The sequence below is a fragment of the Geotrypetes seraphini genome, chromosome 5 (genome assembly GCF_902459505.1).
Source record: "Geotrypetes seraphini chromosome 5, aGeoSer1.1, whole genome shotgun sequence".
NCBI classification, from domain to species: Eukaryota; Metazoa; Chordata; class Amphibia; order Gymnophiona; family Dermophiidae; genus Geotrypetes; species Geotrypetes seraphini.
Genome location: NC_047088.1, coordinates 251,083,944 through 251,109,450, shown reverse-complemented (window position 1 = coordinate 251,109,450; position 25,507 = coordinate 251,083,944). Strand labels below are relative to the sequence as shown.

The 25,507-nt window shown below is 44.9% G+C and overlaps 1 protein-coding gene across 3 annotated transcripts in view; it reads right to left on the bottom strand.

The window, feature by feature from the left end:
* Window positions 1-14,872, bottom strand: part of LOC117361349 — a 141,312-nt gene extending 126,440 nt beyond the window's left edge. For 2 of the 3 annotated variants that reach the window (XM_033946546.1, XM_033946548.1), the window contains exon 1: window positions 14,486-14,872. The gene's annotated coding sequence lies outside the window, so the exon portion shown is untranslated. Of the gene's footprint in view, window positions 1-14,242; window positions 14,316-14,485 lie in introns of those variants that run through there. The other variant, XM_033946547.1, reaches the window with a different exon arrangement.
* Between the last annotated feature and the right edge of the window lie 10,635 nt (window positions 14,873-25,507).

Sequence of the window (25,507 nt, the reverse complement as noted above, 5' to 3'; positions counted from 1 at the left end):
CAAGCCTTGCTTTACTGCATACAAAATGGAAAACAAAATACTGCAGTTTGGCTTTCACTGTGGTTTATAAAATTAAACAAACCAGAAAAATATACACTGATCCTTTACAGGCATGTTCATGTTTTAATGGCTTGGTAGCTACAACATCAATGCACACAGTGGAATGTTACATCCATTCATATTAATGAAGGTGTCATCAGTTTTGTTTACCTTGCTTCTAAACAGATCAATAATTAACACAATTTCTGGTTCAGCTTGGATAAGAAATCGCATTTGTACACTGCAGTCAGAAAGGAGCAGCAGCAGACCAATGCTAACCTAGACATGTGAATCTGAGATTAAGTTGTGAAAAGCCATAGAGGATAGGTATTATAAGAACTACAAAAGTCATTGAATATTCACTGGAGTACAATCAAGACAATTATAAAGACATTGAGGGCTAGATTTTCTAAACAGCACTGCTAGTGGCAGCCGCTTACAAAAGCAGTACCGATCATGTGTCAATCACGCGACAACACTGTTTAGAGCACTGGTTCCCAACCCTGTCCTGGAAGACCACCAGGCCAATCGGGTTTTCAGACTAGCCCTAATGAATATGCATGGAGCAGATTTGTATGGCTGTCACTTTCATTATATGCAAATCTCTCATGCATATTCATTAGGGCTAGCCTGAAAACCTGATTGGCCTGGTGGTCCTCCAGGACAGGGTTGAGAACCACTGGTTTAGAGAATTGCAGCCATGTCAAAAATAGGCTCAGGAAATGTAGGCCAGAGTTTTTACAGGCCTACATTTCCGGCACCTACTTTTGATGAGAATCGTGTCCTAGAGTTGCCTAGAGAGACAGAAGTTGGCTGTCATTGTTTGTAGGCGCTTGCAAATGCCTACTTTTTTAAAAATTAGATTTAATTTGGTTTTAAACGACATGGTCAATTATCATATCATGTCTGTCTGGTTTTGTCATTGCGATCACATGTGAAATTTTGTTTTTAGCCTTTTTAAAAATTATATACACCGCTTAGACAATTTATAAGCGGTATATCAAATTTTAATAAACTTGAAACTTGATTTATCACCAATTAAACCACTTACGATAGGCGGTGGTAGAGTGCCTACCATTGCTTAATTTTCGGTGCAGCTTTGAGAATTTGGGTCTGAATGTATAAAGAATCACCAAGACCATGCTTAGGTTAGGCTGTCCCTCCAAAGTGAATGACTCAGTAAGGAGACTGATAGCACAGTTACTTACCGTGGCGTAACCGGTATTATCCACGGATAGCAGGCAGATATTCTCACTGATGGGGTGATGTCACTGACAGAGCCTCGGTATGGACCACTTTAAAAGTGCATCGCCACTTTAAGTCTTTAGAAAGTTTGCGATAGCCTGCACCACGCATGCGCGAGTGCCTTCCCACTTGACTTAGGCGCTTGGTCCCTCATTTTAGATAAGCCAGCTAAGAAGCCAACCGGGGGAGGTGGGTGGGTTGTGAGAATATCTTCCTGCTGTCTCTGGATAGCACCTGTTACGGTAACTGTGCTTTATCCCAGGACAAGCAGGCAGCATATTCTCACTGATGGATGACCTCCAAGCTAACAAGAATGGGATGGTGGGAGTGTTGGCCTTTAGGAAAATAAATTTTGTAATGCAGATTGGCTGAAGTACCCATCCCATCTGGAGAAAGACTCCAGACAATAGTGAGAAGTGAATGTATGAACTGAGGACCATGTGGCAGCTTTACAGATTTCCCCAATGGAAAACAACAGAAACTGCCATAGCTCTGATTTTGTGGGCTGTGACATGACTCTCCAGGGCCAGTCCAGTCTGAGCATAACAGAACAAGATACAGGCTGCCAGCCAGTTGGAAATCATTCTTTTGGAAACAGGATGTCCCAACTTATTTGGATCAAAGGAGACAAAGAGTTGGGGAGAAGTACGATGAGGCTTTGTCCTGTCGATGTAATAGGCCAAAGCACGTTTACAGTCCAGAGCGTGAAAAGCGGTTTCTCCTGCATGAGAATGAGGCTTAGGAAAAAAACACTGGCAGAACAATCAACTGATTGAGATGAAACTCTGTGACAACTTTTGGTAGAAATTTTGGATGCATGTGTAGAACCACTTTATCATGGTGAGAAGGGTGAATCTGCCACCAAGGCTTGTAACTCACTGACTCTCCTGGCAGAGGTGAGAGCAATAAGGAAGACAACCTTTCAGGTAAGAAACTTGAGATGAGCTGTGGCCATTGGTTTAAATGGTGGCTTCATCAAACTGGAAAGAACCACATTAAGGTCCCAGACGACAGGTGGTTTAACATTGAAACGTCCTTTCATAAATCTGGAGATCAGAGGATGAGCAGTGAGAGGCTTTCCCTGAACTGGTATTTGAAAAGCTGTAATAGCGCTGAGATGGACTCTAACAGATGTAGATTTGAGTCCAGAGTCAGACAGATGAAGAAGATAATCCAACACTAAATCCACTGATAAGGAAGTTGGATCGTGACGATTAAGAAGAAACCAGGAAGAAAACCGAGTCCACTTTTGTTCGTAACATTGTTGGGTGGATGGTTACCTGGAGGCATCAAGAATATGTCAAACAGACTTAGAGAGATGTAAATCAGATGTATTCAGCCCAAGAAAAACCAAGCTGTCAGGTGCACTGATTGAAGGTTGGGATGTAGATTTCTGATGCTGAGTAAAAAGAGTAGGAAAAACTGGAAGAGATATTGGCTCCCTGGAGCTGAGCTGAAGTATAAGGGAGAACCAATGTTGCCTGGACCACCGAGGAGCAATGAGAATCATGGTGGCTGCCTCTCGTTTGAGTTTGAATAGAGTCTTCAACATGAGAGGAATTGGAGGGAATGCAAAGAGAAACAGGCCCGTCCAATCCAGGAGAAACGCATCGGCTTCCAAACAGAGAGGAGAGTAAAGTCTGGAACAAAACTGGGGAAACTTGTGATTGTGTGGAGCCGCAAACAAGTCCATTTATGGAGTGCTCCATTGAGCAAAGATGGACTGGAGAGTTGCAGAGTTGAGAGTCCACTCGTGAGGTTGAAGAATTCTGCTGAGGTTGTCTGTTAGGGAATTCTTTTCCCTTTGAATGTAGACAGCATTTAAGAAAAGGTTGCGAGCAGTCGCCCAAGTCCAGATTTTTTGGGCCTCTTGACATAACAGGAGAGTCCCTGCCTCCTTGCTTGTTTATTTAGTACATTACTACTTGATTATCTGTGTGATGGAGGAGGACTTGAGGGCAGAGCAGATGATGGAAAGCCTTGAGGGCATAATACATCGCTCTGAGCTCGAGGAAATTGATGTGAAATTTCCGTACCCTGACAGTCCAAAGACCTTGGGTCTGAAGATCATCCAGATGTGCCCCCAAGCGTAAGGAAAAGCATCTGTGGTGAGTACCTTGTGATTGGGGGAAAGTAAAAAAGGAGACCTCTGGAAAGACTGGAGGAGGTCATCCACCATTGAAGCGACTGCAGAAGAGATGATGGTACAGATATGTGCTGTGAGAAACGATCTATCGCTTGAAACCACTGAGATGCAAGAGTCCACTGAGGAGTGCGAAGATGAAGCCTTGCCAGTGGTGTCTGATGCACAGTGGAAGCCATGTGGCCCAAAAGAACCATCATGCGTCTCGCAGAGATGGATTGAAGAGAGAATATCTATTGGCAGTAGCAGACGAGAGCGTTCAGGCGATCCGGAGGAAGAAACGCCCTCATGAGAGTGGTGTCTTGGATAGCCTCAATGAATTGAAGACATTGAGTCGGAATGAGATGAGATTTGGGGATGTTGACTTCGAATCCTAGAGCCTGGAGAAAAGAAATGGTGTGAGATGCTGCTTGGACCACTTCTGGAGATGAAATAGCCTTGATCAACCAGTCGTCCAGGTAAGGAAAGACTTGGAGACCATGTGATTGGAGAGATGCGGCTACTACAATTAGGCATTTCATGAAGACTCTTGGAGAAAATGCCAGGCCGAAGGGAAGGACCTTGTAGCTGTAATGACATTGATCTATCTGAAAATGAAGGTATTTCCTAGAAGTCGGATGAATTGGAATATGTGTGTAGGCTTCTTTGAGATCCAGGGAGCATAACCAGTCGTTCTGCTGTAGAAGTGGATAAAGCAGAGCGAGGAAAAGCATCCAGAATTTCGCCTTGACTAGAAATTTGTTGAGATCTCTGCGATCCAGAATAGGTCGTAGTCCTCCCGTCTTCTTTGGGACTAAGAAGTAACGGGAGTAAAATCTCTGGTTCTGCTAAGAAAGAGGAACTTCCTCAATGGAATTCAGCAGGAGAAGGGATTGAACCTCCTGAAGAAGAAGAGAGGACTGTGCAGGGTCCAAAGCAGACTCTCTTGGCGGATGATCTGGAGGCAGAGTGTGAAAATGGAGTGTGTAACCCTGACGAATGATGTTTAAGACCCAGAGATCTGATGTTATTAGCTCCAACGAGAGATGAAAACATTGACTGTGGCTATGCTCTGAAGAAACATGTCAAAAAGGCTGTGCATATTTTTGGGGAGCAGTCTGTTTTTAGGTTGTAGACGAGATTGTTGTTTCTGCCTTCTAGCCTGAGGTTGGACAGGAGCAGCAAACTGACGTTGATAAGAAGAAGCCGGTCTGAAAGGACGAGGAGGTGGAGGCTTCTTTTTAGGCTTGATCACATCTGGTTTCATGAGCAGATAACTTATGCGTAGCTGTGTCTTTGATAGGGCCAAAAAGTTCATCTCCAAGACACGGAGCATTTGCCAGTCAATCTTGGTGGTTAACATCAAGTTCTGAAATGCAAAGCCAGGCCAGACGTCTCATGCCTATGGACATAACTGCAGCACGGGAGGTAAGTTCAAATGTGTCGTAAGAACGTACCATATATTTTCTCAATTGAAACAGATCAGAAATATGATGTTGGAACACAGGAAGCTTGCATTCTGGAATGTATTTATGGAAAAGTGAAATCTGTTTAATCAGGTGCTTGAGGTAAAAGGAAAAATGGAAATTATAGTTTCCAGAGCGGTTGGCCAACATGGCATTTTGATAAAGGCATTTGCTAAATCTATCCATCCTTTGCCCTCTCTTCCAATGGCTGACCCGGACCTTCACTCCGACATCAGAATTGACATCAGGGGTAAGACTTCTGGGCCAGCAGCGTGCAATCGTTGCACCCGCCTGGCCTTTCCCAGCAATTCGCTCCATGCCGGCTCCCTTAACCCGCTGCTGAGCCAGGAGTACAAACCCACTGCCACTGCTGCTTCATTGATGTATCCTCACAGCGGCAGCAGCGGGAGGTAATTGAATTCAGCAGGCGGGCAGGTGGACGGGCTTGAGGGGGGGCAGAAGAGGACAAAGGCTGGAAGGCAGGGAGGGAAACATAGGAGGGAGGGAGGAAGGAATACTGGTAATTGTTGGGCCTGAGTTGGGGGGAGAGGACAAAGGCTAGAAGGCAGTGAGGGAAACATAGGAGGGAGGGAGGAAGAGATACTGGTAATTGTTGGGCCTGAGTGGGGGGGAATAGGACAAAGGCTGGAAGGCAGTGAGGGGAACATAGGAGGAACGAAGGAAGGGAGAATTGTTGGGCCTGAGGAAGGAAAGAAAGAAATCACCAGACAACCAAAGGTAGGAGAAATTATTTTATTTTCAATTTAGTGATCAGAATATGTCAATTTTGAGAATTTATAACTGCGGTCTATATTTTGCACTATATTTGTCTATTTTTCTATAATTGTTACTGAGGTGACATTGCATATTTTAAAAAGTCATCTGCCCTGACATCTGTGCCCTGTCCCTGCCTACCACTAGACCACCAGAGGGGGGACAGGGTACAAAGCCTGTCAGGGAGGGGGGACAGGGTGCAGAGCCTGGCAGGGAGAACAAGAAAAGGTTTAACAATTTCTGGTTAAAGATCCTGCAGACTGGAGAGATGATCCAAACTATCAGAATTTGAAGCACTCAGCATCATCAATGGCAACATTCAATGACTCTACTTAAAGAACAATTGCCTTAATGCAGCAGTATAATTCAAGTCCAACAAAGAAACAGCTCCTCTTTTGCCTTGTTGCTCAGCACAGAAAAATGTATCTAACTTTCTCCATAGCCACACTGATGGATACTGTATAGGGCTACTGTTCAGCATTTGCACATAACAAATATTTTGTATTTGCTGTGAAATAATTACATTAGTTACCAGTCATCACTGAACACTGAAGGAAAGATTACGTACTTACCTCGATAAACGTATTTCTAGTAAACAGGCACATTGTTCTTGAATACTTGGGTTGTAAATCCCTGGTCGTGAGATCCAGTGTAGACAGCCTCATTTATATTTTTCCACTCCGCCTCCCTTCACTCTGAGCTGTCCTGCAATTCCTTAGTTCATATCAAAGCAGATGGTCAGTCCTAGAAAAGAAACATAACAGGAAGGGGTACGGGGACACTCCCCAAGAAACAAGTCTGTTATGCTCATTATCAAAAACATTTAATACAAGATAAATATAAATCATTTAAAAATGTATAATACAAGATAAACATAAATCATTTATAAACTAACAAGGTGGAACAAACAAGCTACCTACCTGAGTGCAATCTGCACTAACAATTCTAGAGCTCTGCATGATACTCCTTGATCCCTTCGCTATCCTTGTCATTGCTGCATAGAAACAAGATAATTTGTAATCAGACATGTCTGAGTCAGAAAGTAGGCTAAAGAACATTTGACAGGGTGGGCTTCAAGAATGATGTGCCTATATACTAGAAAGAAAATGATCATGGTACGTACCTAATCTTTCCTTCTAGTGCAATAGGCATATCATTGTTGGATACTCGGGATGTATCAAAGCAGTCCCCGGAATACAGGGTGGGGCAGATGAGCCTGCTGAAGGTACTGAAGACCTAAACGCGGAATCCAATTTTGCTGCTAAGTCCATTCTATAAAACTTTGTGAAAGTATGAAGGGAGGACCATGGGGCCACTCTGCAAATTTATTCAGGGGAAACTGCTCTAGCCTCTGCCCAGGAGGATGATACTTCCCTAGTGGAAAGTGCCTTTAAGGATACAGAAGGTTGCTTTCTGTTCCAGATATAGGCTGAAGAAATGGCCATACAAATCCATCTCAAAATGGTTGCTTTTGAAGCCAGGCAGCCCTGGCGGGTAGATCTTTCCAGTACAAAGAGATGATCCGACGGACGGGAACTCATTAGTGACTTCCAGATATTGAAGCAACACTCTGCAAACATCCAGCAATTTCAGAATTTTGCCATTCTTTTGGATCCTGAGGGCATGAAGACGGTTAATCGTACTTTTTGGTTGATGTTGATGTGGAAACTCGAGACTGCCTTGGGCAAGAAAGAGGGGACTGTATGCAGAACTACCCATTCTCTGAAATCCTGAGAATGGACTTTCTGCAAGACAAAGCCTGCAGTTCCGATATTCATTGCGCTGTAGTGATCGCCAACAGAAACGCCATCTTGACCGTCAGGTCCATCAAAGATGCCTCCACCAGAGGACTCCACATTGGAAATGATTCACTTACTGGAAGATACAGACGTAATGCTCATTTCAGAGCAAGCACTCCCATTATCATCCCTCCCATCAGTCACATCCTCAACCTATCACTCTCCACTGCAACAGTTCCTGATGTCTTCAAACATGCGATAGTTACATCTCTTCTCAAAAAACCATCACTAGACCACACATTCCCCTCCAACTATCACCTCATCTCCCTTCTCCCCTTCCTATCCAAGCTTCTCGAACATGCTGTTCACTGCCACTGCCTTGACTTCCTCTCTGCTCAAGATATTCTTGATCCACTTCAATTGGGCTTTTGCCCTCTCCATTCTACAGAAACTCCCTTTGCTAAAGTCTCTAACGACCTGTTCCTGGTCAGATTCAATGGCCTCTACTCTTATCAAGTTTCAAGTTTTATTAGAATTTATATACCGCCTATTAAAGTTATTTAAGCGGTTTTACAATCAGGTACTCAAGCATTTTCCCTATCTGTCCCGGTGGGCTCACAATCTATCTAACGTACCTGGGGTTATGGAGGATTAAGTGACTTGCCCAGGGTCACAAGGAGCAGCGCGGGGTTTGAACCCACAATCCCAGGGTGCTAAGGTTGTAGCTTCAACCACTGCGCCACACACTCATCCTTTCAATCTGTCTGTTGCCTCTGATACTGTTGATCACCACCTACTCCTTGACACGCTGTTCTTAATGGAATTTCAGGGTTCTGTTCTCTCCTGGTTTTCTTCCTATCTCTCCAATCGTACTTTCAGTGTATGTAATGGTAGATCCTCCTCTGCTGCTTTCCCACTGTCTATCGGTGTACCTCAAAGCTCTGTCTTGGGCCCTCTCCTCCATATATACCCACTCTCTCGGTATACTGATCTGCTCCCCTGGTTTTCAATATCACCTCTATGTTGATGACTCCCAGATCTACCACTCCATACCAGATATCTCTACAGGAATTCATGCCCAAGTCTCAGCCTGTCTGTCCAACATTGCCGCGTGGAAGTCTCACCGCCATCTAAAATTGAATATGGCTAAAACCGAACTCCTTATCTTTCTGCCTAACACCACCACCGTTCTCTATTGCTGTGGATAACACTCTCTTCCTCCCTGCCTTGTCAGCTCACAACTTTGGCGTAATCTTTGACTCCTCTCTCTCCTTCTCTGCTCATATCCAACAAACTGCTAAAACCTGTCACTTCCTCCTCTATAATATTACCAAAATCCGACCTCTCCTCTCTGAGCACAATACTAAAACCCTTACCCATACTCTCATCACCTCTCACTTAAGACTACTGCAATGTACTTCTCTCAGGTCTTCTGCTCAACCATCTCTCTCCCCTTCAATCTGTTCAAAATGCTACTGCATGACTTACCGTAATTCTGCGAGAGTTGCCACGCTCACTTTATCCCTCCTAAAGTCACTTCATTAGCTCCCCAACCATTTCGAATACAGTTCAAACTCCTCTTACAGACTTACAAGTGCATTCAAGTTTCAAGTTTTATTAATTTTAATATACCGACCACTGACATGCATCTAGCTGGTTTACAATACTAAAAAAATGAGAGGTTAAAATAATTATTATGGGTAGGGGAAAGAGTGAACATTAAGAAGACAAATTACTAATATGAACATGAGCTTGAGGGTAATAGGGGAGGGGAGAATTGATAATTACATCATTAAAAAAAAAATTAAAAAAGAAAAAAGGGAAGAGGGAAGAGGGAAGAGGGAAGAGGGGAGGAAATGACATCAGGAGAGGGGATCGCTCCTTAAAAGCGGTTAATGTTAATTTTTTTTTTTTTGGCTAGCTGTTGAAGAGGAAATATTTAAAGGCTGTGGTATGCGTCTTGAAAAAAGTGGGCTGTAGTTTTTAGTTTAATCTTGAATTTGTCGAGAGTATTTTCAAGGTGAAGTTGATGTAGCATGGCATTCCATAAGGTTGGAGTGACAACAGAAAAGTTAGTTTTTCTAGTGTAGTAGAATTCTTTGATGGAAGGGATGGTCAATAAATTCTGACCAGCTGATCTAAGGGTCCAGGAAGGACAAAAAGAGATGATGAGTTTATCAAGAAAAGATGGGAGACGCGAAAGTTTGATTTTGAAGACCAGCATTAAGGTTTTATAAGTGATACGGTGAGTAATGGGTAGCCAGTGGGCTTCTTTCAAAAAAGGAGTAACATGATCATATTTCCCTACCTTATGAATAAGTTTGATTGCTGTATTTTGGATGAGTTGCAGACGACGTAATTCTTTTTGGGTAATTCCATTATATAGTGAATTACAGTAATCTAAATGAACGAGGGTTGTGATAGCATTAGTTTCACTCGGTAACCCCTCAATCTCTCTCCTCACTTATCTCCTCCTATGCTCCCCTTCGTGAACTCCATTCATCGGGTAAGTCCCTCTTATCTGTACCCTTCTCCTTCTCATCCACTGTCAACTCCAGATTCCATCCCTTCTTTCTTGCAATGCCATATGCCTGGAACAGGTTGCCAGAGTCAATATATCATGCTCCGTCTCTAGCAGTATTCAAATCCAAGCTACAGCCCACTTTTTTAAAGCTGCTTTCAACTCTTAACTCCCACTCACCATCATATCATTCCTTCTGCTAGAAACTCCCCAACCCTGTGATGTCCTGTCTGTCTGACCAAATTAGATTGTAAGCCCTTCTGTCAGGATCTGTCTATTGAATGTTAAATGTACAGCACTGCGTACGCCTTTCAGCACTACAGAAATGATAAAAAGTAATAGTAGTTCAAGAATGTGGACACATCCGAGTGAAAGGTCAATGTTCTTTTGTTAGTCTGAGCTCTGAAGCACGAAAGACCTGCCGTCTGTACCCTAAGGGAGCTAACTGCCAAACTTCCCGGGATAGAGACTGCAGCTCCAGCTACCAGTTCAGACTGTGACACGCTTCTGATGTCCAAGTTAGAGGCATCTGCAGTGCATCCGTTTGCAGGGACCCATGGAATAGTGCAACCTGGAGAGGGTGTAAGTGCACCTTCACCCAAGGGATCACATTTATGCTTGCCACCATTGATCCCAGCACCTGCAAGTAATGCCAAGCTGTCAGTGTTGGCCTGTCTTGAAAGTCTCAGATCTGTCATGTGAGCTTTGTTTTGCAGGTTTGTGGTAGAAAATCTTTGTTCTCCTTTGTACTGAACCAGATGTTCAGATACTCCAGGAACTGCATGGGCTCCAGGTGTTTTTTTCTGAAATTTATCACCCAGTCCAGATTCTGCAGAAACTGGATCACACGCTCCACTGCTGTCCTTTCTTCAGCTTCGGACAGAGATTGTATTAGTCAATCATCCAGGTACAGATGCACCTGTATCCCTACTTGCGGAGGTGTGCTGCTACCACAACCATCACCTTGGTGAAGGTGATTAGTGCTGTGGCCAGCCCAAACAGCAGTGCCGAGAACTGGAAATCTTGCTCCAGAACGTGAAACCTCAAAAATTTCCTGTGATCCTGAAAGATGGGGCTATGTAAATAGACCTCTGTCAATTATATTACATTAGGGATTTCTATTCTGCCATTACCTTGTGGTTCAAGGCGGATTACAAATCATGAAGTTAAAGAGGGTGTTTTACAAAAAGATTTCTGGTCCTTTTTAGGGAAAAAAGGAATAGAGCAGGTTGATTTGGGGATTCAGGGGGTTAGAGGGATGAAAGAAGGAAGCTTGAGAGGTTAGGATTTTTTCAGGGATTTTTTGAAAACTATAGTCTTTATTTCTTTTCTGAAAGTTTTGTAATCTGGGGTCGTTATCAGAAGGTTGGCGATTTAGTTGTCTATTTTTGCTGCTTGAGTCTATTTAAAATTTGTTATTCCGCCTATCAAATTTCTAAGCGGAGTACATTTATATGAAATCCAAGTTTCCAAGTTTATTTGATATACTGCTTATCAAATATCTAAGCAGTGTACATAATTAAAAAGTTAATATAAATAGGGGTACTCAATATAAATATAGACAGTAACCAAAAAACATGAAATAAAAGGGAAGGGGGAGAAATACAATAATCGAAAGGAAAGACGATATATTGAATGGAACACACAATAGAGAAGATGTTAAAATCTGAAAGGGAAAGATTTAATAAGGTGGTTAGAGTATGTAAACGTTGTTAAAGATCAAATGCATCTTTGAATAAGATCTGAGTTACATACAAATTCAACTTATGAACGGCTTTAAAAAATGGAACTCATTCTTAACCTGGGGACTGCCTGTACTATCTAATTTCCATGAAGACTAATAGTAAGCAGAGATTTTACAGTGATTACAGTTGGTCTGAGTTTTGCACAAAATTCTGACCTAAAGTGTGAAACTTTTTGAGGAAAATTCCCATAAACAGAATTGAATGTAAAACACTCAGGAATAATTTATATAAAGCATTTATCCATATGATACCAGGGAATTGAATGGGTTAACCTTGCCTCACCGAATGTTGCCAGTATATACCGTATTCTCCAATTATACCCCCCAAAATTTTGAGGTTTAAACAAAGAACTTACATAGGGCTAGATTTTCAAACCTTACCATGTCCTTAACAATGGTCACTAAACCGGTTCCAACTGGTTTAGAGTACCAGTATTTTACCGGCTGATAATCAGAACAGCTTTTTCCGAACTTCCTAGCAGTCTCCGACTCTGCCATGCAAATGTAGTACAACGGGTTCATCAATATTTAAAGGAACGCTCCGGGTGATTCTCTATCATCGCCAGATGATTCTCTAACCTCATTATGCCACTTGCGGGCAACATTTTCCAACAGGGTTTGAGTTATCATATCCTTACTTTCCAGTCAGTGCCTGAGCGCTGATTGGCTCAGGCTCAGGCACAGACAGAAAAATAAGGCTTGAAAGTTCAGACCCCCCCTACCCCCCGCTAATTAAAAAACAAACAAACCTCAAATTGAAGGATGGCAGGAGGGATGTCCACTCCCTCTAGCTGTCGGTGATCCTCCCCCCAACAGGAGGGATACCCACTCCCTCCCACCACGGGGCCCCCCTGGTATCTTTCTAACAAAGGCCGGCTGGAGGGATGCCCACTCCCTCCGGCTGGCAGGCCTGCCTCTTCAAAATGGTGGGCCTTCCCTTTCCTTGTGCATCTTCTGATTGGCCCAGACACCTAAGGCCACTCCCAAAAGAAGGAATTCAAAGAAACAGGGAATCTAAGTTTTGGATTATTAAGACCATAAGGAAAGGGCTTCTTTATTACCTGTGGCAGAAAACTGAATAAACAGCTCAAAAGTTACTTAAGGAAGAGAATACTTATGGGAGGGGGGAGCATAGACAGGTACAGTATGATGATTTTGTATGATCAACTTATCAGGAAAACTAGACTAAAAAACATCTTCCCAGTTATAAAAACTTAGCCAGCTATGTCCTCAAAGTAATAAATCACACATCTCGTTTGTTTTAAGAATTCTGAAAGTATCAGTTTCCTCCTCTTTATTTACAGCAGGGCATGGGCCCTATTTTCTAATAACATATATTAACAGCTTTAGCACATATGCAGTAGCAAACTTTAGGTGTGCACATTCCAGATTTATATCAGTACTTCATACACATCTATAGCACAAGTAACAAACTACAAGAATATAAAATATTTTAGCCAAACTCAATCTTGCTCTTATCCATGCTGCATCTATCTGTTACATGAAATAAACATTTAACAAAGATGATATTTCTAAACTATGCTTAAGTGATGCAGCTTAGAAAAATGGATGAGGGGAGAATCCAACATAAGCAAAACAAAAATTCTCAGTTGATACATAAGACATTTTAATCACTCTATTCATCATTAATAACCATCATTACATAACCAATTAAAGCTTCTAAATACAGAATGGAAAACCTGTTTTATTTTCCCACAGGAAAGAGCTCCTTTGTGTCAGCTACCACACACCACATTAAGTATTAGGAAGAGGTTTTTCCTGCAGTGGAACCTTGCAGCTGAACATTTGAGTACCTGGTGGCCACTAGCATGCAACCATCCGTGAGATAAGACAATTCATACAAAAAGATAAGTAAGCAACACCCCCCCTCCTCTCAGGAAACCCCAAATGGGATGCCATTAATCCAAAAGAATCTTAAGTGGATGGTATTTCTGTAAAGGTTGATGAGTTAAATAGCGGTGTTGATATAAAAAATAAGGTTTTTAAAAAAAAAAAATTCTCTCTGCTTGCAACTCACTAGTTACCAGGATGCTTGGTTGTGCTTTATAATTAAAAGCCATAATTCATCATTGCCGCATACTAAAAACAGAGTGACACGATGCTTCTCTTTTAAACTGCCTTTAATAGATAATGCAATGTCTAGGACTAGAGCACTGACAAAACAGCCTCAATATCTGCCGCTCCCTGCCTTCCCTCCCCCCCCCCAACCTGCAAAAAAAAAAAAAAATCTTAAGTCCAAAATTCTAATTTTCTCCATGTTTTCAAATGACTTTTCAAGCCTTTTAATGTTTGTGGAAATAGGTAAATTTACCAGAACCAATTGTCAAGACAAAATGAAATATATATAATCAACGTCTATTAGAAATAAAATAGGGGGAGAAACCACAAAAGGTCAAAACAGATGAAACAATTTCTGAGGATTCGTGAGAGCTTTTGGGATTTTACACTCTTCATGGATTATTCCCTCCTCCCCCCCCCCCCCCAATACTGCATGTAAACTGCGAAAGCCTCTTCCCGTCCATGCCAGCGTCATCCAGACCTACAACACATTAACATTCGGCCGGCATCTACCTCTTGTTTGTGGTGTTTTGCGCTGAGCGAAGGCGATAAAAAGCAGAGATGATGCTCCAGTCGAAATGGTTTCTGTTTTCCGACCCCCCCCCCCCCAGCAGAACCGAATTTATATTCCCTCCCCCCAAAAAAAAAATCCCACAGAACTAATCACTACAAACTGTTGCCCTCGATCATCTACTGCAGAATCATTTTTTAAGATTTTATTATTAATATCATCATCATCATCAAGGCGATCTTTACCAGCAGGAGCCGGGCGGCTTTTCGTGCCTTCGTCCACACAGCCCAGCGCCGAGGAAGCGCTCCCGAGTGGCCTCTGCCTTCCCGCGCCTTTCCCTCAACCCGCGGGCACCCTGTCCCCATCGCCTCTCTCGCGCCGTTGCCCTTCTGGGTTAGCGTTACCGCGGCCGGCGCGGAATTCCAGCAGCCCCACCCCCCCACACACACACCGGTCGATTCAGGTAGCAGCCGCGGGAAAGCGGGGGGAGGAGGGGGACGACGATGACGGCCGTAGCAGAAGCTCTTTTCTCCGTCCACCCACTAGGCTCGCCGGAGCGAAGCAGCCGCCGGTCGCCATGGAAACCGCAACAGCGGCGTTGGAGCTGGGCCTCCGATTGGACGCGAGAGCGAGGCTCGTGGCCAAGCTGGGATTAGCGAGGGTCCGGGCGGCGCGGTGCGGGCTGGCGCGCGCTTGCTCGCTCGCTCGCGCGCTCTCGGAGGCCTGTGGCAAGTAGCAGGAGGTACCGGTCGGTTCCGGCTGTCCCCTTGTGCATTTCATATAGTAGCAAGCGTGCCTTAAAAAAGTAATTATGTCATGGGTCAGTTGGCTAGTCGCTGGTGTGCGTTTTGCTTTGTGTTATGATGATAACGGGCTGGAGACCGCCAAGGAAACCCAGTCTACCGTGGTTACACACAAAGAAATGTCATAATTCTTGTCTCACGAGATGTGATCTTGCAGAGTCTGTTGAAAAAAAAGCAGATTGCCTACCGACAGTGAGTCCATCACTTTGGTTAGAACTATATGAATGGGCTGTCATTTGAAAGAACTGATGTTTCTAATTCATTTCATATACCACCTTCAATCAAGGTCTAAGGCAGTGTTCTTCAACCACCGGTCCACGGACCAGTGCCGGTCCACAGAAATTTCCTGCCGGTCCACAGGGCCAGCACGTGCATCAGGCCCAAAACAGTGTTCTTCAACCACCGTCCACGGCGTTATCTTCGAGCCAGCTCCCTCTTCCTAACTGATTCAGTGCACAAAGCCACAGGCAGTAGCTCCTATGGGCATCCTGCGCCTGAACCGGAAACCTTCGCTCTGATGTTGCAACGTCAGAGGGAAGGCTTCCAGATGAGGCACGGGACGTGCAAGGTGCAATTAGTACTATTATGGGGCGGGGTCTGCAGTGGAGATGGGTGGGGTCTGGCCCACGACTTAGCCCAGTGTTCTTCAACTGCCGTTCCACGGACCGATACCGGTCCACAGAATAATTATTTTATTTCTGCTGGTCCATAGGTGTAAAAAGGTTGAAAAACACTGGTCTAAGGTACTCTTGAAGCGTTTGTTCCCAGCGGGATCACAATCTTAGTATGGTACCTGGGGCAATGGAGAGTTGAGTGAGTTGCCTAGGGTCACAAGGAGTGACTGAGATCAAGCCTGCAACCTCAGGGTACTAAAGCAGCAGCTCTAACCATTCTACAGAAGTGGCTGAAAAAATAAAGGTAAAGAGGCAGCATTTGAGCAACATAAAAGAATGCAACAAAAAAGGAACAGAAAAAAATACTGGGTTAAAATTCAAAGATTAGAAGCAAATAGAAAGACAAAAAATGACTAAACAAATACAAAATAAATGACTTTTTATTTAGATAAGTTGAAGAAAAGAGGAAGACTAGAAATCAAATTGAAAGATTCTGAGTCGTTCTCTAGAACACAGTTCTTCAACCACCGGTCTGTGGACTGGTGATGGTCCGCAGGAAATTTTTGCCGGTCCGCACAGGGCCGGCTAGATTGACTTACTTCAACTTCCTGCCGGTCCGCGCAGGGCCGGCAAGATCAACATCTCAAGTCTGCGCTGGGCCGGAGAGATCTTGGGGAGCCTCTGACAGTGGCTTTCTCCCCTCTCTGCAGCTCTCCTTTACTTCCCAGTGCAGCGATTCACAAAGGCAGCCTCGGGGCTTTTGCTGAGTCGCGGCTGCCTCTGATGATGCAACTTCCTCTTTCCTCAGAGGCGGCGCGACCTAACAAAGGCCCGAGGCTGCCTTCGTGAATCGCTGCGCTGGGAAGTAAGAAGAGCTGCTGGCAGGGGAGAAAGCCACTATCAGAAGCTGCTGGGCAAGGGAAAAAAAGGGACAGCTGCTACTGGAGAAGGAGAAGGAGAGATGCTTCTGGAGGGGAGGAGGGAAAGGAATCTGGGAAGCTGCTGGGCAAGGAAAAAAAAGGGACAGCTGCTACTGGAGAGGAAGAAGGAGAAATGCTTCTGGGAGGGGAGGAGGGAAAGGAATCTGGGAAGCTGCTGGGCAAGGAAAAAAGGGACAGCTGCTACTGGAGAGGGAGAAGGAGAGATGCTGCTGGGAGGGGAGGAGGGAAAGGAATCTGGGAAGCTGCTGGGCAAGGAAAACAAGAGACAGCTGCTACTGGAGAGGGAGAAGGAGTGATTCTGCTGGGAGGGGAGGAGGGAAATGAATCTGGGAAGCTGCTGGGCAAGGAAAAAAAAGGGACAGCTGCTACTGGACCTGGAGGGAAGGAGAAGGAGAGATGCTGCTGGGAGGGGAGGAGGGAAAGGAATCTGGGAAGCTGCTGGGCAAGGGAAAAAAAGGGACAGCTGCTACTGGAGAGGGAGAAAGAGAGATGCTGCTGGGAGAGGAGGAGGGAAAGGAATCTGGGAAGCTGCTGGGCAAGGAAAAAAAAGGGACAGCTGCTACTGGAGAGGAAGAAGGAGAAATGCTTCTGGGAGGGGAGGAGGGAAAGGAATCTGGGAAGATGCTGGGCAAGGAAAAAAGGGACAGCTGCTACTGGAGAGGGAGAAGGAGAGATGCTGCTGGGAGGGGAGGAGGGAAAGGAATCTGGGAAGCTGCTGGGCAAGGAAAACAAGAGACAGCTGCTACTGGAGAGGGAGAAGGAGTGATTCTGCTGGGAGGGGAGGAGGGAAATGAATCTGGGAAGCTGCTGGGCAAGGAAAAAAAAGGGACAGCTGCTACTGGACCTGGAGGGAAGGAGAAGGAGAGATGCTGCTGGGAGGGGAGGAGGGAAAGGAATCTGGGAAGCTGCTGGGCAAGGGAAAAAAAGGGACAGCTGCTACTGGAGAGGGAGAAAGAGAGATGCTGCTGGGAGAGGAGGAGGGAAAGGAATCTGGGAAGCTGCTGGGCAAGGAAAAAAAGAGACAGCTGCTACTGGAGAGGGAGAAGGAGTGATTCTGCTGGGAGGGGAGGAGGGAAATTAATCTGGGAAGCTGCTGGGCAAGGAAAAAAAAGGGACAGCTGCTACTGGACCTGGAGGGAAGGAGAAGGAGAGATGCTGCTGGGAGGGGAGGAGGGAAAGGAATCTGGGAAGCTGCTGGGCAAGGGAAAAAAAAGGACAGCTGCTACTGGAGAGGGAGAAAGAGAGATGCTTCTTGGAGGGGAGGAGGGAAAGGAATCTGGGAAGCTGCTGGGCAAGGAAAAAAAAGGGACAGCTGCTACTGGAGAGGAAGAAGGAGAAATGCTTCTGGGAGGGGAGGAGGGAAAGGAATCTGGGAAGATGCTGGGCAAGGAAAAAAGGGACAGCTGCTACTGGAGAGGGAGAAGGAGAGATGCTGCTGGGAGGGGAGGAGGGAAAGGAATCTGGGAAGCTGCTGGGCAAGGAAAACAAGAGACAGCTGCTACTGGAGAGGGAGAAGGAGTGATTCTGCTGGGAGGGGAGGAGGGAAATGAATCTGGGAAGCTGCTGGGCAAGGAAAAAAAAGGGACAGCTGCTACTGGACCTGGAGGGAAGGAGAAGGAGAGATGCTGCTGGGAGGGGAGGAGGGAAAGGAATCTGGGAAGCTGCTGGGCAAGGGAAAAAAAGGGACAGCTGCTACTGGAGAGGGAGAAAGAGAGATGCTGCTGGGAGAGGAGGAGGGAAAGGAATCTGGGAAGCTGCTGGGCAAGGAAAAAAAAGAGACAGCTGCTACTGGAGAGGGAGAAGGAGTGATTCTGCTGGGAGGGGAGGAGGGAAATTAATCTGGGAAGCTGCTGGGCAAGGAAAAAAAAGGGACAGCTGCTACTGGACCTGGAGGGAAGGAGAAGGAGAGATGCTGCTGGGAGGGGAGGAGGGAAAGGAATCTGGGAAGCTGCTGGGCAAGGGAAAAAAAAGGACAGCTGCTACTGGAGAGGGAGAAAGAGAGATGCTTCTTGGAGGGGAGGAGGGAAAGGAATCTGGGAAGCTGCTGGGCAAGGAAAAAAAGAGACAGCTGCTACTGGAGAGGGAGAAGGAGTGATTCTGCTGGGAGGGGAGGAGGGAAATGAATCTGGGAAGCTGCTGGGAAAGGGAAAAAAAGGGACAGCTGCTACTGGAGAAGGAGAGATGCTTCTGGGAGGGGAGGAGGGAAAGGAGTCTGGGAAGCTGCTGGGCAAGGGAAAAAAGGGACAGCTGCTACTGGAGAGGGAGAAGGAGAGATGCTGCTGGGAGGGGAGGAAGGGAAGAGTGATACTGCTGGACAGGAGGAGGAGGGAAGGGAGAATGAAAAAAGGAAGGAAACAGCTGGCAGAGAGATTAGAGGAGGGGTAGGGGAGACACAGGCATGAGAAAGTAGAGAGATTGATGATAGGAAGGGGTCAGCAGAAAAATAAGCAGAGAGGGACAACAATGATAGATCTGGTGTAGGAGAGATAAAAATGAAGAGAGCAATGAAGCTGGAATGAATCATGTAAAAAGGAGAGAGGGGTACAAGCTGGATGGAAAGGGGAGAGGGGCATAGAAAGAAGACAGATACCATATGGAAGGGGGAGAGGACAGACAGTGGATGGAAGGGGCAGATGCTGGATTGAAGAGACAGAGAGGGCAGACGCTGGAAGGAAGAGAGTGAAAAGAAGGTTGAAAGCAGAAACCAGAGACAACAAAAGGTAGAAAAAAATAATTTTACTTCTATTTTGTGATTAGAATATATCAGATTTGAAATATATATCCTGCTAGAGCTGATGTTAGACATAATTGGGGACTGCAAAACCCAGGAAGTGCTTCTTTAGCTTCCAGCTGGCTTAGGGCGCTCTCTGACCAGGGGGCAGTTGCCCTAATTGCACTCCCCTAAAACTATTCCTGTCATGTGTGACTGCAGTATTCAGTTAGCATGATATTTCTGTGTAGCATTCTGTAATAATTTGGCTTGTTCAGTTTTCTTGATAGTAGAGGGGATATATGTGAAGGGGAGGGGAGACAGGGGTTTTGTTGATCCTTGCTCTGAATTATTTGTATTTATAAAATGACAATTGTGCAGAATATTGTTTCTTTTTATACTTTAATAAAATACATTCAATATAAAATCATAACTGAGGCTTGTGTGGATGGGATCAGATGATTTGTGGGGACCGAGCTCGTGGAGATGGGGCGGAAACGGGGTTTTTAAATTTTAGTCCTAGTAGTTTGCCGGTCCACAAAATAATTTTTTATTTCTGCCGGTCCACGGGTGTAAAAAGGTTGAAGAACACTGCTCTAGAAAGTGATGAGGAAATGTGGACAAACTAAACAAATACTTTTGTGTCCGTAAAGGAAAATCCTAGAGGACTGTGATTACCTGTCAAGGCATAAAGGAGAATGGAGTAGATGTCACACCGTTCACAGAAGTGTTATGAACAACTTGGACAAATCCATCAAGATGGATGGGATACATCCAAGACTATTGAGAGAACTCAAAGATATGTTGTTAGTTGGAAAACTAATGGAGGCACCGCTGAATGAAAGCATAGTAAACTTCTTAGTATCTAATTCTAACAGATTGCAAGATTCAAGGTAACTGTTTTACCAAACAAATCTGATTGATTTTTATGGAGTTCCTTTCTTTATATCAAATATCTTTACTGGCCAAACCAAAAAGAGGAATAACCAGAAGAGTTCAATACACTCTTACACTTTTGAGAACACATGGTTGACCAGAAAATTATAAACAGTAACCCCACCCACTCCCACCTCTGCCCTCCTCCCCCCCCCCCCCAAAAAAAAAAAGAAAAAAGCACAAGAATAGGCAAATATTCTGTGACAGGGTGAAGTTCCTCTCCCAGGCCAGCAGAGGGAGCTTGAGCAGTTGAAAGAAATAGCTAATCTGCATACCATCTTGCACAGGCAGCCTGTGTGCTCACCCTGAGGGAACAGTGGTGCTGAAAAGGACATCCCAATTAGAGACACTGTGATTGCCTACAAACTGGCAAATGGAATAATTGTTTAGCTACTCTCATTTCATGTGCCCCCCCCCCCTACCAATCCTTCAGGAAATCAGTTAAAACCTATCTCTTTGATAAATTTCTTTGACTCCTTCCTACCTTGCCATAGCACTGCATTACCTGCTGTATCTCTGACATATTTCCAATTATGTCTAACCTCTTTCGGCTCACCAGTGGCTTACCTAGCATATGTGACATCCGGGGCCCATCATTTTTTGACACCTCCCCCATCTGTACAAAAAAACATGATTTTTAGTAAAAAGTCACACATGAGTACCTAGGAAAAGGCAGCATCTTACATACTGCAGTGAGCAGTACAACATCAATACACCATTGTAAAACTAAACAAGCCAGACTAGTACAGATTAATCCTACACCGTCAATCCTAACAGAAAACCATGTCTTTCGAACACACAGAACACAGAAAACACCTTCGCTTAGTATGGCATATGTCATCACAAACTAACCCCTCCCCCTTTTACAAAACTGTAGTGTGGATTTTAGCCACGGTGGTAACAGCTCTGACACTCATAGAATTCTGAGCATCAGAGCTGCTACCACCACGACTGGCGCTAAAAAACGCTCCAGTTTTGTAAAAGGGGGGATAAAATATAAATATATAGACAAAGGTTAAATTGAACCAGCAAGAAGCTGGACTCTGCATACAATGCAACACCACAGAAACGGTGATACATGTCTCCTAAAGCAATACATAAATAGAAATTTTTTGTTCTACCTTTGACTTCTCTGGTTTCTGCTTTCCTCATCTTCTTGATACTCTCTTCCTTCCATCCACTATCTGCCGTCTCTCTGCCCCTATATGCCATCTTCTCTCCTTCTATGCCCCTTCCAGAAACTGTATGTTTCCCCTTTCCATCCCCATTGGCTCTCCTTCCCTCTCCCACACCTCTTTTCTGCAATCCCTTTCTTCCCTCATTTTCCTTCTCAGTTTATTTTCTGCATCCATCTAGATTATGTTCTTACTACCCTCTCACCGGTTTCCTTTTTTACTACCTACAGCTCGCCACCTCTTTCCCTCACCCCTTCCAGTATTTTCCTAACTCAACCCTTTTCCCCCATCATGTGCCCTTTTATTTATCCCCTCCTTCCATCATGTGCCCTCTTTCTCTACCCATTCCATCTAGCTAGAGAAGCACTGCCTGGGCTTTGCAGTCCCCAGTTATGTCTCTAGTAGGATATATATTTCAAATCTGATATATTCTAATGACAAAATAGAAATAAAATGATTTTTTTCTACTTTTTGTCATCTCTGGTTTCTGCTTTTATCTTCTTTTCCTTCCAGCATCTGCCCTGTCTCTTCAATCCAGTATCTGCCCGTTCCATCCACTGTCTGCCCCTTCTAGAAACTGTCTGTCTCCCCCTGCCATCTCTCCTCTAGACACCCCCCCCCCCCCTTTGGTCTGGCATCCATCATCTTCCCTCTGTTCCCTCATGGTCGGGCATCTGTCTCCTTTCATCTTTCTTTCCCTCCCCACTATGGCTTTTAGCATCTCTCTCTTCTCATTTTCTCCGCTCAGATCTTATATCTGTCTCCTTCCCCGTTCTCTGGCATCTGTTTCTTCCCTTTCCTTCTCTGGTCTTCCTTCTTTATTTTCTGCCTCCGTCTAAATTAAATTATTTCTTACTATGCAGTCCTCAGTTTCCCTCTTTTCACTGTGTCTATCCACAGCATGCCACCTATTTCCTTCACCCCTCCACTATCTCATTAACTCTATCTTCTTCCCCATCCAGCATATGTCCTTTTTTTTATCCCTCCTTCCATCCAGTATGTGTTCTCTTTCTCCACTTCCATTCAGCATTTGCTCTCCCTTCTCCCCACTTCCATCATCTGCCCTCTTCTCTCTCCCCACATCCATCATCTGCCGCTTCTCCCAACTTACATCATCTGCCCTCTTCTCTCTCCCCACTTTCATCATCTGCCCTCTTCTCTCCACTTCCATCATCTGCCCTCTTCTCTCTCCTCCTTCTCTCCACTTCCATCATCTGCCTTCTTCTCTGCCCCCCCTTTCTCCCCACTTCCATCATCTGCCCCCTTCTCTCAATCTCTCCATCCACCACAGGCCCATCTCTCTCCCTTCCTCTCACCTTTCTGATTTTGGCAACAAGATCAGCAAAGGCCTCCCCCCCCCCACCTCCATGTTGACACTTAAAATCGGCAACGGGTCTCCTTCTACCCCCGGCATCAACAGAACTTCAGATCGGCAACGCGGTGCTCAGTCCAAAGCTTCCCTTTGACTCAGCTTCCTGTTTCCTCCCAGGCAGCTCAATCAGGGGGAAACTTTAGACTGAGCACCGCGTTGCTGATCTGAAGTTCTGTTGATGCCGGGGGTAGGAGGCCCATTGCCGATCTTAAGTGTCATCGCGGGGGGAGGCCACCGATGCCGCTCATTGCTGTTGCAGCCCAGACGCTGCCAATGGTTCCAATTCGATCTTGCCAGCCCTGCACAGACCGGCACCGGACGACCCGGACCTGGCCAGCTGTGCACCCCCCCTAATCATGCACCCAGGGCAGACTTTCCCCCCCCCCCCCCTTGGTATGCCATGCGGCTCACTAATGTAATTGAAATTTGTTATCAATGTACTTGACAATATTCTCTGTATCATCACTGTATATGCACAGTCTCTTCCTCTGTAAACCGCTCTGAACTGCTTGTGGTATTGCGGTATACAAATAAAAGTTATTATTATTATTACCTACCTGGTAGAGCTTGGTGGGACTGGAGAGTACTCAAGCTTGACCACTAGGGGAGGACTGTTGAGAGGCAAGTGTACTTGTGGAAGTTCAAACTGACAGTGGATGGTGGAGAGACCAGTGGTGACCAGCAGAGGAATCCAAGAGGCCAGTACCAGAGGATCCGGTAGGGCCCAGAGTGAATGGCCAGTGGACTGGCTACTAGAATGTCCAGAGATGACCGTAGTGAGTGACCAAACTGTTGTTACAAATACCATACCATACTGATTCTTATATCCCACAAATGTCAACTAGGAATCATTGCAGTTTACATATTAGAAATGATACAGAGGAGTACAGTATACCACATGTACATGAATACGTTGTAACAAATCAGTGTAGTGAAGAGAATAGATGTGTTTTCAGTGTCTTCCTGAATTGGAAGTGTGTGGTAAGTCATCGTAAGCTGCTTGGGAGTTCATTCCAGACTTTGGGTCCTTGGAATTCAAAGGTGATCTCGAAGAGAGCTTTTCTCCGGATCTGGTGTGGGGAGGGGAGTGGTAGCTTCCAGTGTTGAGTTGTCCTCGAGTCATTGAAGACTGAGATGGCAGAAGTGAGTCCGGCTGAGTTTTCTCCATATATGACTTTATAGACCATACAAAAGGACTTTAAATAAATAACTCTCAAATGTAATTTTCTGTTGGTTTTGCAATTTTATAATTTAAATTATAATGTGCTGTGAAAAACATTTGCTCCGTTTAGTGTGCCAGAGCTAAAAAAAATTTGAGAGACACTGCCCTATTCTATAACCTGCGTGCATCACCTTCATGTGCACCCAAAGTGTGCCAGATTTATTATAATCGGTACTTTACTTACAATCATACTAACAAAATCTTGCCATGGTTTCCATATTTTCAAAAATTCCATTCATTTGGGGAAACCAACCCACCCCAATGCTACAACAGACACATTTTGGTTGCCAGTCCGTGTGGAAATTTCACCCTCCACTAAAGTTCTTCAAGTGTCTCCCGAGCACTCCAAAAACTGAAACTTGACTTACTCTGCATAATGGAAACATGGCTAGCTGATGGCGATTAAGTTTATCTTTCTTAACCTGTCCCTCAGGTTTCTCATATTGGTACAATCACAGCACAGGATCGACAGAACTTGGACGTTGTGACTTAGACCATTTAAAACATGGTCTAAGTCACAAAAACCCACCTAAAGTGACCGGTGGCGGTTTTGTTGGCGCGCTGTTGTCTTTCGCGCATTTGATCTGTCACCAAAGTGACCAGATAAGCACTGCAAACACATAATACAGACCCCCCCCAGTGATCACTGACCCCCCCCCACCCCCATTAAAATATTAATCACAACTTGAAAATTGTGCCTCCAGAACATCATCACCTGGCAGCCTGGCATAGGAAAGCCTAGTCGTGCTGCACAGAGGTATCTTAAGCCATCTTGGAAGTGGGTTAGGGGCCCATGGAGATGAGGACCCATGCCCATAAGCCCCTGTAATCACTGCATTGATATTGAAACATGTGCACTCCTCTATACACCCCCCAAATCCTTTTTTACTGGCATATAAGTGGCTCCTGCAGCCATAAGGGCTATTGGGGTGGTAGATAAATGGGTCTAGGGGATTCTGGAGGTGGTTTGGGGGGGCTCACCATGACCTATAAGGGAGCTGTAGTGAGTTGAAGACATGGCACCCTTTTTGTGAAGTTCACAGCAGTGCCCTGTAAGGTACCCCATTATTTAGGTGTCATGTCTGGGTGTTCAGTCCATAACTTTGCAGACCCCTCCCAAGTCCAACAGGGCTTGTTCTAGGCGTTTTGGACTTGGACGAAAAGTTGCACAAAAATGTGGTATAAAGATGGACAATTTAGCGACTTGGACAATCAGATCGGCAGGATGTATACGTAGATGATTTTCAAAATGAAAAAAATTTGGACGTATTTTTTGAAAATGTGTCCTAAGCTGTTTTTTACTTTGGACGAAAACGGACTTAGACGTTCCTTTCGATTATGCCCCTCATAATGTATAATTAAACTCTGGAATTTGCTGCTGGAGAATGTGGTGAAATCAGTTAGCTTAGAAGGGTTTTAAAAAGGTTTGGATAATTTCCGTAAAAAATAAGTCTATAGGTCATTATTGAGATGGCCTGGGGAAATCCACTGCTC